At 47.9% G+C, this 26,155-nt stretch overlaps 1 pseudogene; it reads left to right on the top strand.

Moving 5' to 3' along the window:
• The window catches only part of LOC144133902 (cytochrome P450 4c3-like), a 76,788-nt pseudogene that overhangs the window by 44,211 nt on the left and 6,422 nt on the right, over window positions 1-26,155 (top strand).

The following is a 26,155-nucleotide window of genomic DNA, read 5'->3' as shown; positions in this document are numbered from 1 at the left end:
ATGGTCGCTCACGACCCAAAACGGGCGGCCATACAAGTACGGTCGAAATTTCGTAACTGGCCACAGCACAGCCATTCATTCCTTTTCCGTGGTGGAAATATTGACTTCGGAATGGGATAACGTGTGACAGGCGTAAGCAATCATGCGTTATAGACCATCCTCTCGCTGAACAAGGACCGCACCAAGACCAACGTTACTGGCATCAGTGTGCAGTTCCGTGTCGGCCTCTTCGTCGAGGTGACCAAGCACAGGCACACATTGGAGACGGGACTTGAGTGCCGTGAAGGCTCTATACTGGTCCTCGCCCCAGAAGAAGGGTTCAGCGTCTTTCGTCAGGCGGGTCAGAGGCTCTGCTAGCTTGGAGAAATTGTAAACAAACCGGCGATAGTACGCGCAGAGGCCCAAGAAACGGCGCAGGCTCCGTTTGTCCGTTGGCTTGAGGAAAGCAGCTACGGCGGCCGTCTTTTCGTGGTCCGGACTAACACCTCGAGCGCTCACAATGTGACCAAGAAACTTTACCTCGTGAAACGCAAAGTGACATTTTTCTGGCTTGAGAGAGAGACCAGCGGAACGTATGGCTTCGAAGACAGCACGCCAGCACGCAAACGTTTCAGATTCTCATCGAATGTGTCAGAGAAGATCACAGCATCGTCTAGATATACGAGGCACGACTGCCATTTCAGGCCAGACAGCACAGTGTCCATCATTCGTTGGAATGTGGCAGGGGAAGAGCACAAGCCAAAAGGGAGCACCTTAAACTCGTAAAAACCGTCGGGAGTAACAAAGGCGGCCTTCTCTAGGTCGCGTTCATCGACCTCTATTTGCCAATACCTACTACGGGGGTAAGGGATGAAAAGTAGGTGGCATGGCGTAGGCGGTCTAGGGAGTCATCAATGCGTGGCAGAAGATACACATCCTTTTTCGTGACGTTATTGAGGCGTCTGTAATCCACACAGAACCTGAGGGTGCCATCTTTCTTCGCGACGAGAACAACAGGCGATGCCCAGGGGCTCGTGGACGGTTGTATTACGTCGTCCTGTAGCATTTGAGTAACCTGACGGCGGATGGCGTCACGTTCTTTTGAAGACACGCGATAAGAGCGCTGGCATAGCCGTCTTTGGTCGTCAGCAACGATAATTTGATGCTTGGTAAGCTTCGTCTGTCGTACCTTGGATGTCGATGCAAAACAGGTACGGAAGGAAGAGATGAGGTTTTCCACGCAGCGTTTCTGACCGGCCGAGCGGTGCGGGTTTACTTCGGTCGGAATTGCTGTAGCCGTCGTCTCTTCGAGGTCTGACGGGGTGGACAAACAGCACTGCCTGGTACACTATCCAAGCTCGTCAAAATAAGCGATGAACGCGGTCTTCGTTAAATGCTGTGGTTCACGGGTAAAGTTGGTGATTAAGATGTCGGTGCGACCGTTTGCAAGTTCTATACTAGGCCTCGAGCGACACAAACTTGCCGGGCGAGTAGCAGTGAAACGTTCGCTTCAGCGATGCCAAGAGTGCCGGTGCTATCATTACACTCGACTGTGAATTTGCTGGCTCGCGGAGGGATCGTTATGTGGTCGTCACATACGCGCAACGTTAATCTGCTGGGCACGGTGTTGGTGTCAACGGCTCGCTGTGCGGAAAAAGATAACATGAGCTCCCGAAGGTCGATGACCGCGCCATACTCACGAAGGAAATCCATGCCCAGAATGAGGTCTTTCGAACAGTCACTTAAAACGGCAAAGGAACCAGTGAAAGTAAGACCGCGGATCTGGATGCGACAGGTTCCGACGCCGATCGGCGTCACTACATGGCCACCAGCGGTGCGGATCACGGGTCCACACCAAGGCGTCAGAACCTTACGGAGGGTTGTGGCGAGCTGCCTGCTCATTACAGAATAATCAGAGCCGGTATCAACGAGTGCGGTCACTTCATGACTGTCGGCGGTTACACAAATTTCAGCAGCAAGTAATCGTTTGCAGCACGTCGGATCGGGTCGTCGCAGCTCGGGCCGTCGCGTCAAATCGTCGGGTGGAGGCTGTTGACTCTGTGCACACCCTGAGGACGCCGTCTTCAGTTTTCCCGGCGAGGGGACATGCCTCTGAACTGACCAGAGGATGAGGGTCGACTGAGCGAAGCAAAGCGCCTTGGGGACGGCGATCGCGATTGGCGCCGCTGCGAGGTCGGGGGCAGCACCTGAGTGGCCAAGTACTCCTCTATGTCCTGAGGTCTTTCACCATAGCGCGGTCGAGGTGCGTCTGGTGGGATTCCTCTCAAACCCAGCTGCCGGTACGGTCAATTCCGCAGAATATGGCCGGGCTCCCCGCAGTGGTAGCAGAGCGGGCGATTGTTGGATGTTCGCCATACGTGCGCTTGGCTGATAGGAGGGCACAGGTTCTGAGGCTGCTCGACGGGATGCAGGTAACGATGGGGTGGTCGTGGTTCGGCAGCGGGGCGAAACGCTTGCGGCGCGGGGGCAGGTCGGCGCAGGGCATCGCTGTAGGACATCACGCGCGGCTCCGATAGTGGTGCTGGTGATGGCTGCACCGCTCGCCGAATTTCATCAAGGAGGACATCGCCTGTTGAATGTGTGCTTGCCGACGGAGCATCGAAGTGGAGCTGTCGCAATTCTTCGCGAACAATGCTTCGCACAAGCTCTCGCAGCGCCTCATCCCCGGGACCTGGTAAGCACGTGCGGTAGTGAGCGGCCGCTACATTTGCCTGACGGCCGTATTGGGCACTCCGTTCCTGCAATTAACGCTCCATGGTCGTAGCTTCTTTAGCGAAGGCGGCGACGGTTCTCGAAGGGTCGCGCATGAGGCCAGCAAACAGCTGCTCCTTTACCCCACGCATTAGGTGCCGCACCTTTGTAGCTTCGGGCATGGCCGGGTCGGCCCGATTGAAGAGGCGGGTCATGTAATCAATAAACATGGCCACGCTCTCGTTGGACTGTTGTGACCTGGAGCGAAGGGCAATTTCAGCATTTTCCTTTCACTCGTTCGAGCTGAATGTGGCGAGCAGCTCACGGCGAAAAGCTGCCCAGTTAGAAAAGAATGCCTCTTGGTTCTCGAACCACGTTTTCGCCGAGTATTGCAGTGCGAAATAAACACTCATCAGCCTCCGCTCGTCGCCCCATTGGTTGAATGCAGCAACCCGGTCAAAACTGGCCAACCAGTCTTCAACATCCTCGAACCGGTCGCCGTGGAAGGATGGTGGCGACCGAGGTGCGAGAAGGACGAACGGCGGGGCACTGCCAGAGTACTGACCTGTCTGGCTGCCAGTGGTGGATGTCATAGCTCGCACAGGCATTGTCAATGGCTCGAACTGGGGTTGCAGGCTTCGTAGGCGACGGCTGGCTTTTGGAGAGGTGTGGCGTCCGCACGTCGGGGAGAAGCGTCAAGAATTTCGACGGGGTCAGCGTACATGGCATGGTACCCAGCACGGCTCCACCAAATGTCGCCGACAAACGTACAAAGAAGCGGGAAACAGCCGTTTACTAGGGTGAGGCTTGCCGAACCGCCGCGCTCGTTCGTGACAGAAGACGTTCGGCCACGCGCTGGGAGACAGGTTCGGCCACCAGGTGGCGCCGGCAGAATATCAGCAGTGTGGCAATATTAGAACATGATAGCCAGTAAGTTTGGCCAATATACACGTCATTTTCACAACTAGCCTTTAATTACTTCATAAAATTTCTAGACAAATACAGAATTCAAGATCAAAACAAAACTTAGGCGGTAGTTGCTTGGCAGTTAAATTTTTGCTTCCTGCGGTTAATATGAGTCGTAGGGACCAGTTTTCCCGAATGTCCACCATTCTTGGACCGAAATTTGTAATATTGGAATATTGCAAGGTATTGTAATTCAAATATTGAACCTAATGGTTCTCTATTTCGATTGGCAGCACAAACTTTGTTTTAATGTTCTTCCATCGCTCATATCGAGCAGTTAAATGTCGCAAAGGAAACCAATAGGGAACGTTTTTCAGCATAGAAGGACGTTAATAACAAAAAAACGCAAGTCTGCCGACGGGAGATCTGCGGACATACTGATGGCTATAACGCCATGTTGCACTATATGAAAAAAAATGCGTTCATAAACTCCTTCCCGATTAAAAATGCATGTGTCCACTATAGCTGGGTGTGATTCGAAGGTTGCACTGCAAAAAAAATATATTTAATGGTGGCATAAAATCTAGTTTTGTGTATATGCTGGAACGAGCGCTAAATATACTTGAATTGCTTGAAGAAAACTGTGTTTCACAAAGAGAGTTGATGTAGCCAAATATTGACGATGACCCTAATACCCTTCAGTTGCTCAAACTACTTATTATTTACAGTGATCATTTTTCTATAATTGCTTCCAGTCGGAGTGCGCCATACGAGGTTATAATAAGACAATTTAGGATGAAAAGTTCATAGCACATAGGTAACGTCAATCATTCTGACATGGCATGGACGACTTTTAAGAGCGTTAGCTCTTACTCATCACGTTTCGAGATTTCGTGGGGTCTGCTACCACCCTTGACCACAGCACCATCTGTGACAGCAACTACTCATCACGTTTCGAGATTTCATGAGGTCTCCTGCCCACCAGATATTAAAGCGCCATCTGTGGCTGCAACTAGAAAACAGCGCATCTAGCATTGAGACTTGTAACGCCACCTACAATAGCAATGTAGAAATAACCACCTGGGCCAATGATGACGTCACGGTCTAATATGGTGGTTAGGGGTGGAACTATGTGAGCATGACGTCAGGGGACGAAATTTGGGCATTGTCTTGGTTTCACGAATTCAAGATGGCGGGTATTAAAATTGGCTCTGCCCTCACGTTCCTTTCCTACCCTCACCAAAAAATATCCTAAAACGGGCATGAAAACTCTCCCCTTACGGGACCGCTATACACGTATACATTCGTTCGGCTATATATACTCCGACAACGGTCATTCATCCATTGGCAGTTGTATACCGAACTTGGTATTAAAATAAAACCCTATGGGTTGTGGTATATAAATAAAACCACAATTAAAAAATAGGTAAATATCCTATACATGCAATTACTAATTGAAACGTTACCATATCGCACCGCAAACCGAATTCTAGGCCCACCTTGGCACCCCAAACGAAGAAAATTCCGTTTGGGACGTATCTTGAGGGGGTGCAACTCGACAATAGGTAGACGTGCATCGTAATTTCTCTGATAGATGGCGCTAGGCGGCGATCGTTCCGCTAGGCGGCGTGCGTTCACGCGTAGCCGAGCATGGTGGCAATCCACCCCGTTTCAAAGAGGATTACATTCCGTTTCTCGAGACGAGCGGCGCGTTCTTCGCTTTCTTCATCTAGTAAACCAAACAGCTAACGCTTGTGACTTCAACGTCCTCCAGGCGGTGGAGACCTTTTTTTAAAGACAACGAACTGTTTTGTATAGATCAGATGCAAGATGGGAAACATGAATATTCTCAGAAACAGTTTTGGAAAACCAGGCATCCAGAAATTTACGACTGGTGATTGTATTAATTATTGCGCTCCTGAACAGGATAGTTATTACACAGCAGTCATTGCTACTGACAGGCCTAGATAAAATGTAGGTAACTTTCGTCAGATTTACGGTGAGGCAGTTTTACTCCAAAGAAACATGTAAACTTGTTAGGTAAATATTTGTCATACTTTCTATGGCACGTAGTGAAGAGGCAGTAAGAAAACGTTCGTGATCGCCGGCTTACATTACAAGGTCGGGAGAATGTAATATTTGAGACATATGAAAATGTTCAATTAATAATAATAAAGCTCTTAATATAGAGCATAACAAAGCACACTAAGTGGCGGCTACCTTAATGGAACAGTTCTCTTACCGTGAGCGGATTTCTAAATTGCTGGTAAGCTGATCTGCGGGTATTACGTGTACACCGTAGCCTCGTAACTTATTTTAAGTAATCTAGTAAGCTGTACGCAGTAAAATGCCTTTCGAAAATCCGGAAGAAATCCTAAAGTGCACCTTTCCTCCTGAATAATATCGATGGTTTTGTCTTTAACGGTGAGCTGCGCTTGAAAAACCTATACTCTGAAGAAGCTATAACGTTACGTTTGTTGAAAAACTTTTGTTCTTCAGTTAGCTGCACTCTCAAAGGCTTTGGACAATGCTTGTAATACTGAAATAGGCCCATAATTGGAGACATTTTTGTCGCCCCCTTTTTTATTACGCTCACTCGAGCAATTTTTAAGTCACCAGAGAACATTCCAGTATCAAACGTAAGATTTCTGAACAAAAATCACTTATCCCACTACACAATAGATGCACTACGCATGATGAGCACTAAAAGTATTGTTGCTTATATAACTGAGAGCGTGGGCAATAACAGATAAAATTAGTCACCCATTATGTCCTCTCTAATCTGAGCGCTCTTACGCCAACTTATTTTTGAACTAAAAAAAATAAAAAACATTACAGGCAATCAATTGCACATGTCGTCCTTCTAACTGTGTCTATTACATTGCGGCTTAACGGCAGTCATCCTCTTCATTTCTCGTTTTGGCTCTCGCTTCTATATTGGTACACTTTCATTTGCTCATTTATTTATTTATGCTAGCAGTTGTAGACAGCAGGTGCATTATTCCATTTGCAACATTTCTGATTAGAGAAAACTCGTTAGGTAATTAGAGCAAGGCGCGGTGAAGGGACGAACACAGGCAAAAAATTCTATACTTCTACGTATTAAGGCCTTTAATGGGTCTTCGTTGTCCGTCCGTCCGTCCGCGAAATCTGCCACACTATGACGTCAACAACGGCGTCATTGCTATAACCCATATACTCTTAGCAATTACTAAGTAATGGTTGAATAAGTGGTCGTTAATATAGTAATTATTAAAAATAACAAGAATAAAACATTAAAAAAAATAAACAAAAAATTTCAAAAATGTAAAAATTGAAAAAGATCAGGAAATAAAAACAAGTGAAACAATACAAAATAAATAAGAAAAGAATACAACAAAAAAAGAATGCCTACTGGCGCTGTGGAAAAAAAACCGCGTTCATGAAAATTCTGTCCTTTCGCATTCGTGAACGTATACGCAGACTTAAGTGCAGTGAGAATTTTTTAAAGTTAAATCCTCGTAAAAATGTGCGCCGAATTATTAGCAATGCTGAAGCCTTCCTGAGAGATGCCGCCCATATTTCGCAGGGACTACATCCGCAGACCTAAGGCTATATATTTGGCACTGTTAGCAACATCGATAGCAAAAAAAAACAATCTTTTTCCCGTACTTTTTGTTCGAAAACTGAATTGAAAAGTCATTTTTACTCCGGTACATTCATGCACAGACATGTTTTAGTTGATATTCTTCATTTCCTGTTCTGCCGCCGCAGGTGATCACCGAGCGCAAGCAACAGCTGCGCAATGACGTCGACAGCGGCCTCATCAGCCTCAAAGACGACAGCTCTGAGGTGGGGCGCAAGAAAGTGTGGCCCTTCATTGACCTGCTCCTCCTGGAACACTTCAAGAACCACATCACGGAGGAAGGCATCAGAGAAGAGGTCGACACCTTCATGCTCGGGGTACGCTGGCAAGGCACAAACCATGCGCCGAAAGTGCAATCCCGTAGATAAGTGTTTTGCAGTTAAGCATTTGTTTAGCAAAGAACATGTTTGATATTGTCCCTTAAACTAGATTCACTTGATGCATCTCATAAAGTAAAAAAACAGCTGCAAAAATTGAGCACAGAGAGGTGTTACTTCTCCTGTACCTTATTCTGCGACCTTCCTTCCAGTGCCGTATTTATATGCACATCATCCATTTCATTACTTGGCGAGTGTTTGCCATTTTGCTTGAGGGCATCGCGTACTGCGGTAACATCATCACTTTACAGCAGTGTTCATCGCTGGTAGGCTGCTTATTTCGTCATGCCTGCCAAGATTGTTGGGAAAGACCGACGGAATCGATACGTTATTTTAGCTTTATAGGCGGCCGCCCTGCCCCACCACAACAGGGATCTTAAGATGTTGCTCTGCTAATGCGTAAGGTACACCTTATTAGAAGGCATGCGTTTTATCGCAAACTGCAATCGAATGTATACTGGGAACAAGAATGGCGGACTGCAAGATGCCTCACTAGAACAGTTCAAGAAACATGGATCACAAGATCAAAGCTTAATGAAAGCTTGATGGTACAGTATAAAAGCATAGGATGAATTCGGGAGCAGGCCTTATTGCTATTTGCAGGAATTGGCTTCACCGTCGGAGAGGAACTTGGCCTTTGATGACAAATAATTACAGACGAGCATAAAGTTCCCCTCATAGTGTTGATAATATAAATGAAGTGGCAATAAGAGATAGTTCTTTTTTTATGTTCCTGCTCTGCCAGACATAGGGCTCATATCAGGAGAGCATGTTGGCGGGATAGTTGGTGCATGAAGTTGCAAACGGAATACAGCTCAAAAAACAACCGTTTGACGAGAGAATGAGAGAACAGCACTCGTGTTGTCTCATTCTCTCGTCAAGTCGTTGTTTTTTGCGCTGTTTTCTGTTTGGGCTCATGGCACTTTACTCGATTGGTACAGGGTGATATTCGACCCAGGCGTAGCAACACAAAGTTAAAATAATAAACGAAAGCAGCGCACCATTAATCTATGCAGCGATGATGACTCAGATGTGGAAAAGCTGTCTATGGCAGAGCAGATTAGGGTGGGTAGTGTGATAGCCGTGCAAGACATGGAGAGATGAATGTGGCAAAAAGGGATAACGAAAGCGATGAGGGGAATGCATGAGCAAGGGCCCAATCGTTACAAACGGCGACAGCTGACGAAGCTAAGTAAAATGCCAAGAACAAACAATGCGAGAGCCGGAGAGGTGGAAAAGTTTGTAAAAGCTGGAGGCTGCGAAACAAAAACGAAAGGGTGCCGTGGTTTTGGAAAGGAAGCGAAGCTAAAAAATATCAAAGTACGATTAACACACATGTTCAATATGTAGTGAACCCAAAAAAACAGTACATCATATCTTCGTAGAATGTAGCAGCATCCACCGAAATATCAACGCATCACATTCAGCATCCTCGAGACTCCAAGCTTATAGAGCAACGAAGGTATTTTGTATGCATGGAATAGAAATTAGTGAGAAACGACTGGAGGAACGGTGGCTCAAATGAACGGCAGTGAAAAAATGCAAGCATACGATTCAAAACATATATTGCGGAAAGAATACACAAATTCTTTTTGAAAAGAATAAATTTACACATACGACTGCTACATCTTTAGCGCACAGTGTCGCCTATTGCCGACATACCGTTTGCATAGAGTCTGTTCATCACCACACAGAGCTTTCATACAAAGTTTATGTCAACAGATTTAGCAGCTAGTGTTTCTCGCTCACGTTATTTGGCTTCACTTTCAGCAAGCTTAGTGAAAATAAAGCGCAAATTCGCAATTTCCAGCCAGTGGCGAACAAATCGCCGTGTCTCATTTTCTTACAACTGCTGAATGAATAAATTAGCACATATTCAGGATGAAAAATGCTTACCCTTCTTGGGCTTTTCAGTTGGCACGAGGTCATTTGCACAACTCGGACTAGTTGCACGAGCTTTAATTGACCAGATGATGATTGCTGCTGAGTGCCGACATTTTGATTTCAAACATTTTGGGGGTGCTAAAATAGTGTGGATATTAGTAACATTTTATTCCTTTCATTTCATCATATTCAGGGCATTAATATGTTAAAATTGATAGGCTGCTTTGCTTTCCGCCACACTATTACAAAGGGGATGGGGGATGCTCCGTCCAGGATGCGAGATCTGGAAGGTAGCCTCTGCAGCCATACGCGTAAAAGGAATTCACCCTATTCAACCATGCAAGTTTCTATGCGCTTTCAAACTCCAGGGTCACGACACAACGGCGTTGGGAATCAGCTGGGCGCTGTTCCTCATTGGACACCATCCGAAGGAGCAGCAGCTCATACACGAGGAGTTGGACCTAATCTTCGGTGAGGACAGAGAGCGCCACGTCACCTCCGAAGACCTGAAGCAGATGAAGTACCTCGAGTGCGCGCTCAAGGTGAGGCATGAAGGATAACGCGTGCTCAGAGGTTATAACTCTTTACAGAAGTCAGGAAAGGTGTGTCGTTTTTAGGCTGGTCAAAATGAGTTATTGTTGGGTTGGGTTATTGGGGATTAATGTCCAAAAGCGACTCAGGCTATGAGGGACGCCGTAGCGAAGGGCTCCAGAACTTTCGACCACCTGGGGTTCTTTAACGTGCACTGACATCGCGCAGTACATGGGCCTCAAGAATTTCGCCTCCATCGAAATTCAACCGCCACGGCCGGGATCGAACCCGCGTTTTTCGGGTCAGCAGCCGATCACCATAACCACTCAGACACCGCGTGGGTGAATTATTGTTCCCACCATGGCTGAGTTGGTTATGGTGCTCGGCTTCTGACACGAAAGGAGCGGGCTCGATTCTGGCCGCCGTGGACAAATCTCGATGGATGTAAAATTCTAGAGGCACGTGTACTGTGCGATGTCAGTGCACGGTAATGAACTCCAGGAGTTCGAAATTTTCCGAGGCTCTCCAGTATGATGTCGCTCATAGCCTGAGCCCCTTTGGGACGGCAAACACCATTAACCAACCAACCAGCGTGATTAACTTTGGTATTACCGGAAATCTTTCTAATGTTTGATTCTTCATGATGAAAGCGCCCGGCTCCCAGCTTTATTAATTTCTTAAAAAGGTTGCGAGACGATTTTAATCTAATGTGCGTGAAATTGGCTTTATGCCGCTCGCGACAGTCGCAGGTGCTTTCCGTGCCTCATAGCTTCTTCGTCACATCTATATTGAGCGCGGCTTAGAGCTTCGGTGATTCTGTCCGTCGCCTACCGTCAAGCGCACTTGATCCTATCGCTGTTGCCGAGTTGTGCACGCCTTTGAGAGCGGGAAACCAGCGCAGCCAGGTAGTAATAGAGAGCCGTGTGTCCAACCCATACAAAAACGTCCTATGAGCGTCGTTGAAAAATGCTAAGTTTGTCTACGGCTTTTTATGAACGTCTATACTCAGCCAAAGAGCTCCTTATTGCCAGCTATTCAAAAATCTATGACACTAAAGCTGCAGCTTTGTAACCACATAACTGTTTGTAGCTCTCTATAGAAAAATATATCCGCCTGAAAAGACGGCCATAGATGGACATAGAAAACGTTTACAGCTATTTGGGCCAAATACCTATAGGTGGAAAAAAGGCATTTTTTGTATGGGAACATAGTGCTGCTTCCAAACCGTACGATGTAAACAGCGGAAACGGTCACCGTTGTTCGTGGTACGCCCACTATTTTTCCATTTCGACTGCGTTTCGACGTACCAGTTCTGCGAAAATTGACCTCTTCGACCGCGCGAAGCTGCCCTTCGACCTCTCAAAGAAAGTTCATGCCCTCTCCTTCAAATCTGGAGCTAGGCGGTGCTGCACTTCTTCCGCGCTGTTCTATTTCCTTGGTTGCCGAGTTATCCACTTGCGCCTCCGGAACGTCCCGGCACTGCTCTTCATACGCTAAATAAAGGAATTTATTCACTTCGATTTTGTGGATGTAACATATAAATGTGTGTGCAAGTCGCAGCCCAAACTAAATGGTGTACAAAAACGATTTTAAAACCAATTTAATGCCAGCAGCTGTTCAACGTAAGAATTCTAGTAGTAAGCGTGGTAGAAGAAAAAAAACATATCTTGTTCCCCCGGACGTTCTTATAGTGCGTAGTGTACTGAAACGCAAACTAAATAAGACCGACGCCTCTGGAATTCAAAAAAGAAAACCGTTCTATTTTTGTTCAATATATAGAGCATCGTTACTGAATATAGGTGACAACTGGGAATACGTTTCAGAGACACGGTGGTTGTGTTAGTCCAATACAATTGCGTGACAACCAACAGATTTCCCGAACTGGTGTAGTGGTCTCAGCATCCGCTTCACATGCAGGAGGTGCGGAGTAGACCGCACCGGGTGCCAATCGGTGATACAACGGATGCAAGCTTTTTCCCTGGCCTGGTGCTCGGCTTCTTCGGCGTGAACTATTGGGAAATCGGCATTTGACCACGCCTTGTGCTCTGCTTTTGTGGGATAAAATTCATGAAATGTTCAAACCCTTCGACGGAAAAGCAATTCTGTACGGACTGACATACGCCTTGTGCAGTAATGCCTTTTCTGGACTTGTTTTTTTTTACAGAAGATGTGATCCGAGACCCTTTTTCCAAGAGACGCCGACAACCAAGCAACGGGAAAGCAAGAAACACCTTTACACATCCAGAAATTCTAGACATAGGAATTTTAAACGGGAAGTTGTTTATGAGCGCAAGTTTTTAATACGTCGTAAAATACGACTGTAACAATCAATGTATCCGCAGATATTCCCTCTGCAGGCTTGCCTTTTTTTGCTATCAGCGTTTTTGTTGTCCTAAAAAACGTTCAACACTGGTTTTCTATGTCAGCCTTAACTGCATGATACGAGCGATGGACGAACTAAAAAAAAAAAACATTTTGCTTCGCATGTATCCGAAGACAGGACCATTGCGTGCAACTTTTCCACAACAGTGCCTAACAAAATTACATTGCCCAACAATTGAAATGGATGTCGATGAATCCAGGACTTCGGTGATCTTAAAAGCTGGAAACGAAGACGACGAGGTAACATAAACATTCTAGACATATGCTCGTGTGCCACTTGAGGCCTGACCATACTGTCTGCTACAGAGTTCAATGTTTCTCGGGTAGAAGGAACTCCAAATAGCTCAATATAGAACTCGTAGAAGCCCTCAGAGTGATGGAGACGCTCTCCTCACAGTCCCTGTCATCGGCTTCGATTTCCCAATAACCGCTCTTCAGATACGTGAAGAATCTGGCCTCGTAAATGCGGTCTAGGCTATCGCCAGTTTGAGGCGGAAGGTAAACGTCTTTTTTGCTTATGCCGTTCAACAGGCGGCAATTAACTCAAAACCGAATATTCCCATCCTTATTTTTGACGCGTAAGAGCGGTGCGGCTCAGGGACTCTCCTTTGTATGGTGCCGCCGAACAGCACTCCCTCTACTTGGTCCCGGATGACCTGGCGTTCTCGCGTCGACACATGGTAGGGACCTTGGCGGAGAGTGCGTATGTGTTCAACGGTTATAATTCGATGCTTGGCAACAGAAGTCAGTCGGACCTTGGACGTGAAGAAAATAAGAAAAAGCAATCGGCCCGATCGGAGGTCGCCTCAATTGGTCCGAATTTCTGGGCCCTCCCAGGTGGCCACCACTTTTTTAGCCGAGCGTCGAACTTTCCACTAATGACGTATGAGATGGAAGTGGTTCATTCCCCTGCATTCAAGGATTTTTTTTTTTTTTGGAGTCGGGTCACGGTTTCCTCGATTGTTGTGACTGCGCCCGGAGTTCGTGTATGTAATCGCGTAGAGCCGAGGCTGTCTCGATGTTGCTTCGCGGTGTCTTTGACATCATCGTACTGGATGTGGCGTGGTCATGCACCATAATCGCTAATCATGACTTCGTCGTTTCGCAGTGATGAAACATCTCCCCTACAGGTGCTGGGCGACCTTCCGCTCAATGTCGCCTTGAATCTGTGATACAGCAGCGGATACGGAGGTGTTGAAGCGGTATCTTCTTCACGTTAATAGCCTTCTATCCCCCTTGGTGCTGGCCGGCGCATGGTAGCGGTGCGTCGATGGCGAAACTGGGCAGGCCCATACCTTCGTGCGGACAGAGACGAAGGGTATGACAACAACCACCTCAATGGAAGAACAATGGGCGGTCATTGAAAGTCCTTTAATCACTGCATTTCATAGGTCCTGCTCGGTGCTCGAACTTGGGAAGGCAGTGCTTATGCACAGGTTTCAAATACAGCAGGTGAACTTCGACGAAGGTTGAAGACGTGTCGCCCTCACCCAGGAATGCGCAGTGCTACGACGTGGGTCATTTCATGATATTAGTCTCCCAACGATGTTGTTAGTGGGACGCGTTAAGTTGTCAGCGCTTCCTCGCCTACAGTGTTTGGAAGCGTCGCGAAGTGAGGCTGAGTTGAGCGGCTGGGTTGAGGAGTTGAGCAAGGCCACTATGTCGAGCAGGTTCAACCGTTACTGGGCGTCTTCGTGTGTAGGCCTTGGAACATGGGTGGGTCTCTGGGCTGCATCGTAATGTGGGATTACTCAGCACGAGGCTGTATCTTCCAGGGCACAGCAAATCAGCAATCCCACACCTCCACCAGATATAAGATGATGGTGAGAACGCTGTGGTCAATCGACGAGCGGACTGAAATGGCACTGAAAAAAATTCTTTTCTGGGCTCGATTTCGCCGTCAAAACACAGAACAGGTCGTAGGCGGCGAGAGCGCAGGTGTGCTCGGCTGTCGTTGTTGGACAGGTTTACCACCATTCTTACCCGCCCTCAGTTTAAAGCTAACAACTAATTTTCGAAATAACGCCCCGAAAGCAGATACAGTTTTTCTAACACAGGAGAAGCACTTGCGCACAGTACGACAATTCGATAAATCTGGTCTCAGCTCAGGTCACTGACAAGGTGAACAGTAGCGTGCCGGCGGCTTCAAGGATAAATAAACAAACAAACATTTCAAAGCTTCGAGCCCACACGATGTTATACGACCAATCGGCGAGAAAATTGATAGCATAGCGCTTTTACATTGACCGTCTTTCGATTGCGTCTGTTAATTTGTTTTGCCGTCCCTTTTTGGTTCCGCTGCTGCGCGGGCTTCTAGAGGGGTGGGGGGGGGGGGGGTGGGGGGGGGGGGGGCTAGTGGAGGCGAAGAGAGGCGGGAGGTAGGTGTAGGCGGCCAGATGAATAGGTCATTTGAGAAAGGGGGTGAGCGGCAGGTTGGAGGCTGGGTTGTGGGAGATAGAATTTTATTTGCGTGCCCGAAGGGCCACCCAGCGGAGGGTAGTTATACTACAATAAATCTAGCCACATTGTAAAAGTGTCCTCCGGAAGAGTCTCTTGCACGCAGGATCGTGAGCACACATAGAGTCAGCGGCTTTTCGCCGATCATGACTGTGATGCTACCGCAGTTAAGCTTCGTGCACCATTCGTTGTCACGTACGCTCTACACCCTGATGCGGCAGGGACCAAGAAATGGTGAAGCGAGAGGCCCCGTTAAGATGGCTAGAGCGCCCCCGCTTCGACGCAAGCCGCGACGTTCACCTACCGTAACTGCTTCAGCGGGCCATGCTATTCCGGCGGTTGTGTTAGCCTGACCCGCTAACACAAAGGCAACAAGGTTTTCCGCTTTAGGGAAAGGAAAGGGCGCAGCAATTGTCTCGCATCTCGTTGGACACCGCAATCCAACTTCGTTGTAAGGGAAGGGAGGAAGGTGGGTGCGAAAGAAGGAAGGGATAAAGAGATGCCACAGTGGAGGCCTCCGGACTAAATTTGACACCTGGGGGTCTTCAACCTGGAAATGGGATAACAGCTGCCAAAGCCGGCGTCGTCCTTCGGCGGACGCGGCTGTTTCGATGCTCGTCTTTCTTTCAATCTTTCTTCTCAACTCTCCTCTGTCTGCACGTAGCAGCAATTGTCGCTCAGGTCGAGCCAGTGAGAAGGCCCGTGCATTTTCCTTATCATCCTTCCTCCATTCGCAACGACAACATCTTTCACGTGTGCAGACATCGCGCAGCACACAGGCGCCTTTGCATTTCGCGTCTATTGAAACGCGGCCGCCGCGGCCGGGACCGTACTGGGCAACTCGAGCTGAGTAGCTTACGCGCACTAACCACTGAGCCATCGCGGTGGGTAAGGCAGAAAGGACGTTTGCATCTTGCGCATTAGCACTAAGGCACTCTATTCTCCAGCCCTCTAAATGATAGGCTCATCCTACTAAAACTCTCGGTCCATCCGCATTTGCTCATTATATATAATTATAAAGCCCAATTTTTCTCCTCTTTCTTTCATACCCTCCTTCATTCCTTCTCTCCCGGCGTTGTCGCAACGGACACTTAGATTGAGGTAAATACTGCGCCTTTCCTTTTGTTCATCACCATTTTTCTCCTTCCTTCCTTCCTTCCTTCCCTCCCTCCCTGCCTCCCTTCCTCCCTCCTTCCTTCTTTCCTTCTTTCTTCCTTCCTTCCTTCCTTCTTTCTGGATGTCTGGATCTAGTCACGTGAGCACAGATTCATATGCTGGTTTTACTTGCAAATAGCGGCCTCTGCCACAGAAGTCTGATACAAGGAGATTGCGCGGCTTGTCTTTCTATAAAAAGATTCGCAGATCCAAGACAAGGGCTCACTGCATAGCGCACCGATATTCAACTTCCTATAGACAAGCTCTTTCTACTATGCTGCGTTTCTGTTCACAGAGCACCTATTACTAAGTCATTCACGAGATATCCGGCGTTGGTGCTCATAAAGCCTGACATGTGACTGCCGTCGTCTGCATGAGCCTGCGCCATGAAGTAAATGTCAACTTAACTTCCGACGAACAGCTGCCCCACCCAGCCCATCAAGTGAGAGCCGCACTGCGACTTTCCTGAGATTATGCCTTCAAAAAAGACTACGAGTCCTAAATGAATGCCCTACCCATGAATCACTGGCTCATCTCAAACTACACAGTTCCTCCTTGACTGGGGTTCCCCCTTTATGTTCTAGAAGACCATATTACCCGCCATGTAGATTGGTCGACACGCAGCGCACAGCGCACAACGGAAGCACAACGGTCTCGAGGATGGGCAGCGCTGTTTTGCGAATCCACGACAGGCGTGTCGGACGTTCTGCGCATGCGCTTCTCCAGACACAGCGGCTGCGTCGAGTCGGAGCAGTCGGACAGTAGGCGGGCCAAATTTGCGCTTCACGCGGCGTTGTCGACTGGACGTGGCCGACCGCCACCGGCGCTCGTCCGCGCGCTGAGGACGTCGGAGTATATTGGCGCCTTAACAGACGCAGCGACGCCACCGGCCCTCAGTATGGTCTACAGGGAAACATACGCGGCGACAGCTTCCGTTCAAACCGCCGAAACGCAAGCAAAGCGATGACGCAGGCAAGTTGACTTCTTCAAACGAACTGCGACGATCAAACGTATTAATGAGACATGCAATCAGAGTAGAATGTAAATAAATTGATAATAAACTGGTTTTGGGGGAAATGAAATGGCACATTATCTGTCTCACATCTCGGCGTACACATGAACCGCGCGCTAAGGCAATGGATAAAGGAGGAAGTGAAAGAGGAAAGGAAGACTGAGCTGCCGTAGTGGAGGGTTCCGGAATAATTTCGACCACCTGGGATCTTTAACGGGAACTGATATCACGCAGCACACTGTCGCTTTGTGTTTCGCCTCCATCGAAACGCTGCTGCCGCGGTCTGGTCCGAACCCGGCTGCTCCGGATCAGTAGCCGAGCGCCCTAACCACTAGCCACCGCGGCGGTTATTCCTTGCAAAATGTGTTTTACACGAAAGCGTGTGTGTGCCGTGTCGCAGAAAAACATGCCGACGGAAAAATCCGGATGGCTGGAAAAGGTGGCTGATAAAGCGGCTCCCACAGATGTCGCCAGGCTCACCAGCGGCGTATAGAAACTTGCCCAGCGACTCAAGCGGCGCATCGGACCTTCATTGATCGGAGCAACAGCAGGCAACGCGCCAGAGCACTGGCCATAGGACCCCATTTTCCTCCTCACGCTCCTATAAACACGGAGCAGACGACGGCTCCTGTTCCAAGCGTCGCCGGCCAAGCTACTACGCAGTAGACCAATCGCTGTATTCCTACTAACAGCACCTAGATGGCCTACACCGGAATCGAACCCCTGACCTTCGGGCTGATGGAAACGCCACGCTATGCCACACAGGCGCGTTCGTACGGCTTGGCGGAAGCGGGGCTTTATATTTCTATCCTGTGGTCTTTCACATAATTGTTCTTATTGTGAAAGAGGTAGCAATGTTCTTGTCTACGTGCGCAAGAGGAACCACTGTCGCACTAAACCCTTCAAGGTGGAAATTAAGCAACAACCCCCCCCCCCCCCCCCCCGCCAGTTTTTTCAATGAAGATAAGGTGTCGCATTCTAGTGCTGTGCTTTGCGAGGGAATATAGTGGTTTTCTCGCGCAGGAACGAACTGCAGGTACGGAGGCGGGCAGGCAGTTCATTTGGGAATTTGACTTCGCTGGAGACGTGTTGCAATCCTTACGCCGCTTATTTTAAACTACCGCCGCTATTGCGCCACAGTATACAGTTCTTTTCGCTTCATAGCGAAGAAAGAAGCACAGTCAGGACTTCTTTGTTCTTCATATCCTTACTTGCGCGCAACGTTTACGTTAGTTTGTTCAAGGTGGCAGACCACCATAAAGGTCAAAAGTAAATGGCGCTCACCTTTTAGTATTTTCTCGCTCTCGTTTCAGGAAAGCCTTCGCATATACCCGATTGCGCCTTTCATGAGCAGAACCTGCACGGAACCTTTCACCGTGGGTGAGAAACATAGCTCTGTTTTTCAGTTTCTTTTTATCTTTTGCGAGTTGACCCTTTGCGAAAAATATCTGCACTTTGTGCATTCGTTCCAAATGTTGCAGTTGGGCACCAGAATTACACCATTTTCACTAACGCTGAAAAACGCTTAAATACCTACAGGAAAATATTTGATCTGCTTAGTGTGGGTGCGGAAATTTGACATTACCTGCCCTGCCTAGCAAGAAATGGCCTTGGCCACGCCATGTAATGCAAAGGCAAGATAACCCGTGTTCATAAGGGTAACGGAATAGATTCCAAGGGAAGGCAGGCGTATTAAGATGGACAGAAGGCTAGCTGGACGCATGAGATTAGGAAGAGTGCAGAGATATGCTGCCATGGGACCGGGTTACATGGCAAAATATTCGAGACGTTTTTGTCCTCCACTTGGTGTAGTCAGGATGTTGGTACTGCTGCTGATGAAACACGATTCTTAATTTCGTACAACAATAACAATTTATCTATGAATTTATTTTTGCTTTAAACCAACATTGTATTAGATAAGCCAAAATGAGGGAACAGCAATTATTTGTGCCAAATGTTGTACTATACCCTTTAAGTGAACAGGAATCTATGCGTTGCCTAGCGTTTTGCCTCCGTTAAAACGGGGTCTTTACCAAATGCAAAATGGAGCCAAACCGTAGCCGATGATCCAATATAAAGGTTTCGTTTTTAATATAGGAAGCTGGAGTTCGGAATTTACAAAACTTCTTATAGGGAGAAGCACTGACAAGAAAACAATAAAAGCTGTTACACCTTACAATTTCCGCTGTCAAGTTTTAAAGAGAGCTTTTTTAATGCGTTAGCATTAGGACGCTTCTGCGAAGGAAACGCGGCGGCCGCCATTTGTCAGTGACGAGCCCCTGAGAAAGCAGAAAAAAAGCATATAATAAGCCCTCTAGCGGGATCCTAATCCGCGGCTACGCGTTTAGATGAGCTTCGCAGTCGGCCACATTACATAACTTTTCCATCGACGCATTCCTTTTTATTTGTTGGGTTAGAAAAGTATGGAGATATTAAAAAGACGTACAGGCGCGTGCCTCAAACCTCCGGATCACATAATACGTGCACAACATGCACCATCACTACCCCCCCCCCCATCAAACAAAATTTCTGGGAAGCACACACACGCTAATTTAGTGTAGCGAGCTTGCAGGTTCGCTCAGCACAGCATCGACGCCTCGCTGCAACAGCCCAGCGCTCGAAACAGAATTTGATCATCGCGGTGTTGCGGCATGTCGGTGCATCGTACGGCCCTTCCACATACTGGAGAGTCCTATCATCACAGACAGATAGGAATGCACAACTGAGCATTTCTCAAAAGGCAAAGATCTTATACTGCATGGTGGCATTTCATTGTTCTGAAGCGACCGTTGTGATATTTACCAGAAGAATGTACCGGTCGCAATATTTACGCCATGGCATCCCCTTACTTTCCTTCACCGAGTAACATTACATTCAAACATTTTTGAACGCAGCCCTTAGGCGCCTGTTCCTGGCGTGTACGTCGTTGAGGGCGTAGCCGACACAGATATAGCAAAACAAATGTCACGGTGAAGGATGGAAGTAGGGCTGCAAAGAAAGGAGGGCGAAAATGTAAAAGCTGGAAGAGGCAGTAGCGGCGGAAAAGTGGGGTGGAAATTTAAGGAGGAGGGGACGGCGGGGCAGGCCAGAGGCGTCGCGCTTAGTTTGCGCCGACCTCCTAAACGCCTTGGCCGATAGTCGTCTTGCATACAGCGTGCATCGGAAGCACGGGCGCAAAAGAGACAGCGGTGGATGCCGTAGCAGGCCGGTAACCCTACAGTTACTTCGTTTCGGGTGGCACACAGAAAATAGTTTATGAAAAAAAAGACCCTTTGCTTTCCCCAAGCGAGAGCATTCCTTGCAGAGTGTGGGCCCCTTAATTTCTCCACAGTTTTGGTTGATTATGCCCTAATCAGAGTAAGATCTACCACAAAACTGTTTGCCGTAGCTTCAGTCAGCCAGGATTCCGCAGTCGAACCATCAACCTGCACGTTTATTGGTTTCTACGGGGGCCGTTACAGGAGTCCGCGCCGTTTACCATGTGAACGAAAACACTCTACCCTGAATGTGCGGGCCATACACCTCGTGACCCTCACCGAACGAAAGCGCGTCGTTTGTGGCTTCAGCGTTCCACCTTGAAGCAATCAGAGAAGCTCCTGGAAAAGCACCTTTCAAAGCGTTCTCTCAATGAACAGAGAGGACACCTCAACAGGGCAAGGGTCACACTGTGCCGTTCTGCACCACTAAGGAGCGCTCGACCAGTGGGATAGCTTAGAGGCGTTGTGCGGCAAAAGCAGTGTAATCCAAAGGGTACCTTAACCGTCGTGCAAGTTTCTACTTCAGTACTTTGCAAAATCAGGCGGGACTCAAATTTCCGTTAGGGAGTACCGTAACAGTCGGACAAGTTTTTTTTTTTCCTCTGGCGGCTTCCAAAGTTATAGAGTCAATTTATGCGACACTTGAGGCTCCCAAAGTTATAGAGTCAACTTATGCAACATATCGACAAATATAGCAGTAAGTACAGTAGAGTGGGATTTCACACGCTCTGGGAAATAACAACTAATGTTAGAAAAGAAAATTTCGATCCTATGCACCATGTAGGAGAGCTGTGTTTTATTCCGGAGTACTGCAAGTATAAAAATTTTAATTGGCGCGGTAAAACCTCGAGAAGTGTTAGATGCGATACAATGAACGCTGGAGTGCAGGGCTGTGGAGTAAATTAGACCACTTCGGGTCCTACAACTTGCGCCGACATTGCACTGCACATCGGTCTTGTTTCCACATTCCGCTCCCATTTAAACACGTCCTCCGCCGCCATGGTCGAACGCGGCATCTTGGTTTCAGCCGCCTCTCGCCCAGGCCACTTAGCCACCGCATTGGTCCTTTCAGGTGTTCTTTAGTGACTGAGCGAGCTTCTTCACCCTGCCCATAAAGTATACTTTTCGGAGTCGCTGTAACGCCCTCCATGCTGGAAGTAAACGGATCACCTTGGAAGATAAATAGCCACATGCGTTTATTTTTACTTTCACACTGGCCTCGCTTTCCTTTCTGTTTGCATATATGACCCCCGAAGTGGCTGCTTTCATGTTTCCAGGCGGTACAACGCTCCCAAAGGGCTCCGTTATCTTGGTAGCCCCGTACTTCCTACACCGGGATCCGGCGGTGTTGCCGAAGTCCGAGGAGTTCCACCCGGAGCGCTTCTTCCCACAGAACTCTAAGGGACGCCACCCGTACGCCTACGTTCCTTTCTCGGCCGGGCCGAGGAACTGCATCGGTACGTGGCGCTCTTCCAGCCCTCAGCTCTCTCACGGTCATGTGGCACACCGACTAGCGCAGCAGCTTACATACATGAAGCTCCAGTAACGGTACCATAGATTCTCACGCTTAACCCTACACATCTGACTACATCATGTCGGCTGGCGTATTGAGGCCAAACAAATAAGTATTCTTCCCCAATGGCACCGCCTCTGCCAATTTTGACGCGATAACGTGAAAGCACTCTCTTCGAGAAAATACGGGTTGGCGCTGTGAGCGAAAAATCACGGGCTTGGCTGTTTCAGGTGGTTTCGACAGAGCAACCCAGGAAGGACTTGGGCACCAAGGTCACTTGACCTTACCACGTCATCACAACCTGCCCAACGTATAGTGAGAAAACTGTGCACCGCGCAGGTGGTAGTGGAATTAATGATTGTTAGCTCCGGAAGGGCAACCTGGGCTACGCTGGGCCAACCACTTGGAACACCTGCCATCGCAGGGCCGTGACACATCGTTTAACCAGTGTACCATTGCCCCAGGAGTAGCATGAGGACTCCCAGTTATCTATGAGGGTAAAATAGGGCAGCGGCACATCGTTTAACTACTGCAACATTGCGCCAGGAAGAATATGAGGACTCCCAGTGATCTATGAATGTAAAATAGACAGTGACCTTCGGCTTATATGAGAACTAACCCATTGCGCTATCGCGTCATACCCTTCAGGTAAGGCTGAGCTTAGATTTTTCCCTGCAATTTCTGGGGGCGGGATTCGGGATAAGATTCAAAATTCATTCCATGATCTTCGAAACCACCGATGTCAAAGTGTGTTTTCGCGTCTTCTAGCCACTGCTTAACGACGACAGTTGTTTTCGACTGTGTCCGCCAGCCTACTAAACAAGAAGCGGACAAATAATGGTACTTAACGGCAAAAGAAAAAAAAACATCAGAAGGCTCGTTATTTAATACATACGTCTCTTCAGTTTTAGTCACAAAAACATTGCCGATGTATTCGTTGGAAACGTTGTATTTTCTGCATCGTTGTAATGGTATAGGGAGCGCGAGAGAGCCACGAAGAGCATTTGCCACGGGGATGCACCACCAATCTCCGCAATCCCTTTGAAACTTGTGGACAGGAGGTTGTGTTATGTGTGTCGCTACCCTGCATGAAAGAAAACATGAAACAACCTGGCAGATGCCTTAGTGAGGAGCGATTCTAAAACCATGGAGATGCACAAAAAATGGTCTTCAGAGGCCAACTTGCCCCACAGTCGTGACTGTAAACGCTATACGCGCATGTCATAGCGTGCGTCGTTGTGAAGCACAAGGAACATGCGGCTGGGGAGATTATCGAAGCATTTGGGATAAAATTTTGGAAGAACTCTATCGGCACCATTGACAAAGAAAGATCTATCTGACAGAGCGTCCGCCACGACGATCACCACATATCGATTACCCAGCCGCCACTTTCCTTTAAACTTTGCCCGTGTTTCATTTGAACCTCGCGCTATATAACGCACGAGACTCGTGCACTAAATTTTCAATTGTAGCAGCGCCGTGTCCCCATCCGCTTCTTTCGTTCTGCACGTTTCCTGCTGTTTGCTGCAAGAAAACAATTGTCGGGATTAAATCCCGCAGCTTGACTATGATTTTTGAGTGCGATGGAAGTCACATTCAGTTCTAAACTTGATGCCAGTAGTACGTTAGATTTCAAGCAGCTTGTCTTTATTTGCTCGCTTTAGCCGTGTTCCTTCTGATGCGCACCCGAGCAAGCCTCGAGCATATCATGCAAATGTGTTGTTTTCTGGACCTCTGCCGAAAGTGCTGGGGAGCGCAGCTGGAGACCTTGCGGTGCACGTCTATTTGCCCTTACACGGGCGCCTTCGGACATTGTACTCGCGTTCTTTAAAACGCGCGTTTATGAGTCGCCACGTCTGCCCTATGTATAGCCGGCCATATCTTAGGCTGGCTGTCGGACGGTCGCGTTTTCTGTGCTCCATCAGCTTATCACGGAGCAAACGTCTCAAAATATCACATCGAAGCACTGTCTCACTAATTCCCTGCTTAATATTGAGCTTTTCGCAAATTTGCACCATTCGCAAAGCGCGTGAGTGCTGAAAAGCGGCCGTCACGCACCCTAGCTAAAGATTTGGCCGGCTGTACACCCTTCCATTTTTTAAAATAACATCAGGCAAGCGTCGACTGCCCGGCGCTGTTGCAATGGAAGAAGAGGGGAGAAAGTATGCGAAGGCAAGAGAATGGCCGTAATTCCTGCTCCTGGAGTAAGTAAGCGTCGTCTGCTGGGCTGTTCGTATTTCTGGGAAGCAACCCCTGCCGATCATCCGCTTTTATGGCTGAGAGCCCCAAGAAGCTGCGAAAATTATTTTTATCGGCTAAAAATAGCGCTAATGGCATCTCTGTTTTTTTTATTTCGCATACATGCCATAAAGGCATATTTTGTGTTCGCTGTATACTAAAGGAAAACCTTTAAGGTGTTTTCATGCAGCCAGCGGAGAAGGCTCCTTCTCTTATTCTTGCCGGTGAGCCACTCCTAGATATACTCTTTCCTTGTCGACCCTAGTCCCGCTTTCTGTAATATTCCTGTTTGAGGCCCGTGTCCCTGCAAAGTCCTGGGCAAGTGGCGACATCCACCTCTGCAGCCGGTGTGGAACGCCTCAGGCTGGCGGTGGGTCGTGCACCTTCTTCAGCGCCCCATGGGCACGCGACCGACGGGTAAGGGCAGCCCCAGCACTGATCCTTCTAAGAGATACCTCCTTCAATCACATTAGGTTATGAGGAAGGGGGAAAATGCACGGAGGTGAAGGTACGTGCACCTTTTTTAAGGAGAATGCTAACATGGAGAGAGCGGCGCTGGCATCAAAATAGAGCTTGGTGGAAAATCCATTAGGGTTTGGAGCGTGGTTTGTAAGATTTCCTACTTTCTATGCTCAGCTTTCTGAGCATCGTCTTGTGCCCAGTGTATCTGGATGCGTATCTTTGTTTTCTTGTTGAGGGCATGGATCCCCTGAGTGTCCCAGAGCTTCTTTGTCACTTTTTTCAGTTGTTTTATGGCTGCTAATTAGGCTGTACAGATATGGGCTTCTGTTATACGCTCTATTTTATTTATAGCCTCCATAGCCTAGCTTATTGCATAAAGTTTCTTCACAAAAAGATCCGGATGGTCTGATACGTTTTCATGATGTACGTTTAGCTCTCTGCTGGTTTGCTGTTCTACCACGCTTAATCTTCTCGCGCTTCTCTATAATCGAAGCGTCCGTATAGCAATATTTCTTCCTCGACACACATCAACCAGATGTCTTGTTCCGATGCTCTCTTTACGACGAAGGTTAGTCGTCTTGTCTGCAGTAATAGTCGTAAATTCCAATGGAGTGGTCCAGTCACATTAGGTATTTGCACTGTCACTGTTGTTAACCCACAGGCGCTACTGACACGTGCCGTGCTTGTACGAGGTTCACCGACCAACCGCCATCTGTTATCGGCAGTGGTCTCGGTGATGTCACGGGCCAAGACGCTATAGAAACTACTAACGCTTAATAAAACTCGTTCGTTCTTCGCCAACCACTTATCAATTCACTTCATTCACCGTATTGTACAAGGATGCTATGGGCATAACGTACTTCCGCTTGAGATTTTTTGGTGCTTCTCGCTGATCACTTGATTCTGTAAGTGTGTGTAGCTGCGGAAATTCTTGGAGAACCGAGATGGGTTTAGTTCTGCCAAGGTCGGGATGTGGCGCATTGGGTTCCCATTTATTGTTTCCAACTCCGCCCATTGTCGCCTCGTTAGTCGCAAGAACTGGGCGTGGTAGAGCATCCTGGGCTGAAGCACCCATCGTACAAGATGCCTTGCCTTTACCGTTCCGGCTCCTGCTCCCCTGGACAAAATGCGTCCGATCAAGTTCAAGGAAGTCGCTCCTGCTTTTTTCATCCTATGGAACCATCGTGTTCCTTTACGAGATTAATGAATGTCCAGGCCAAAGACTCTCAACTAATCTACCTTCTGCAATGACTGATTTACAATCTTTAGCGTAACATTTTTAGTTGCAATTGCTTTCATCCATTCTTGTTTGCAACATCAATGTAGCTGGACTTTGGTGGTGACGGTTCCAGGCCTGCATCACGGACATACTAATCTAGTATATTTGAGGCCTTTTGCAGATAAAAAATCTGTTTCAATATGTGTTTTGGGCAGACCAAAACGTGACATCGCTTGCGCAAATAATGAACTGCACGTCTGGTATTTCAGCTAATTTCTACGCCAATTGTATGAGTGCCATATTAAACACCAAAAGTGCTAAAGCTGAACCTCGTGGCATTCGTCTGTTTCAGATGTAATTGCCAATTTGTTGAACGGATACCCGGACAGAAAACGTCTTGTACTTGAAAAGATTATACACTGCTTTTATGACCTCTAATGGAATGT

Source organism: Amblyomma americanum, chromosome 5 (assembly GCF_052857255.1).
Source record: "Amblyomma americanum isolate KBUSLIRL-KWMA chromosome 5, ASM5285725v1, whole genome shotgun sequence".
In the NCBI taxonomy this organism is placed as follows: domain Eukaryota; kingdom Metazoa; phylum Arthropoda; class Arachnida; order Ixodida; family Ixodidae; genus Amblyomma; species Amblyomma americanum.
The sequence above is the reverse complement of the archived record's forward strand: the minus strand, read 5'-3'. Positions and strand labels throughout refer to the sequence as shown.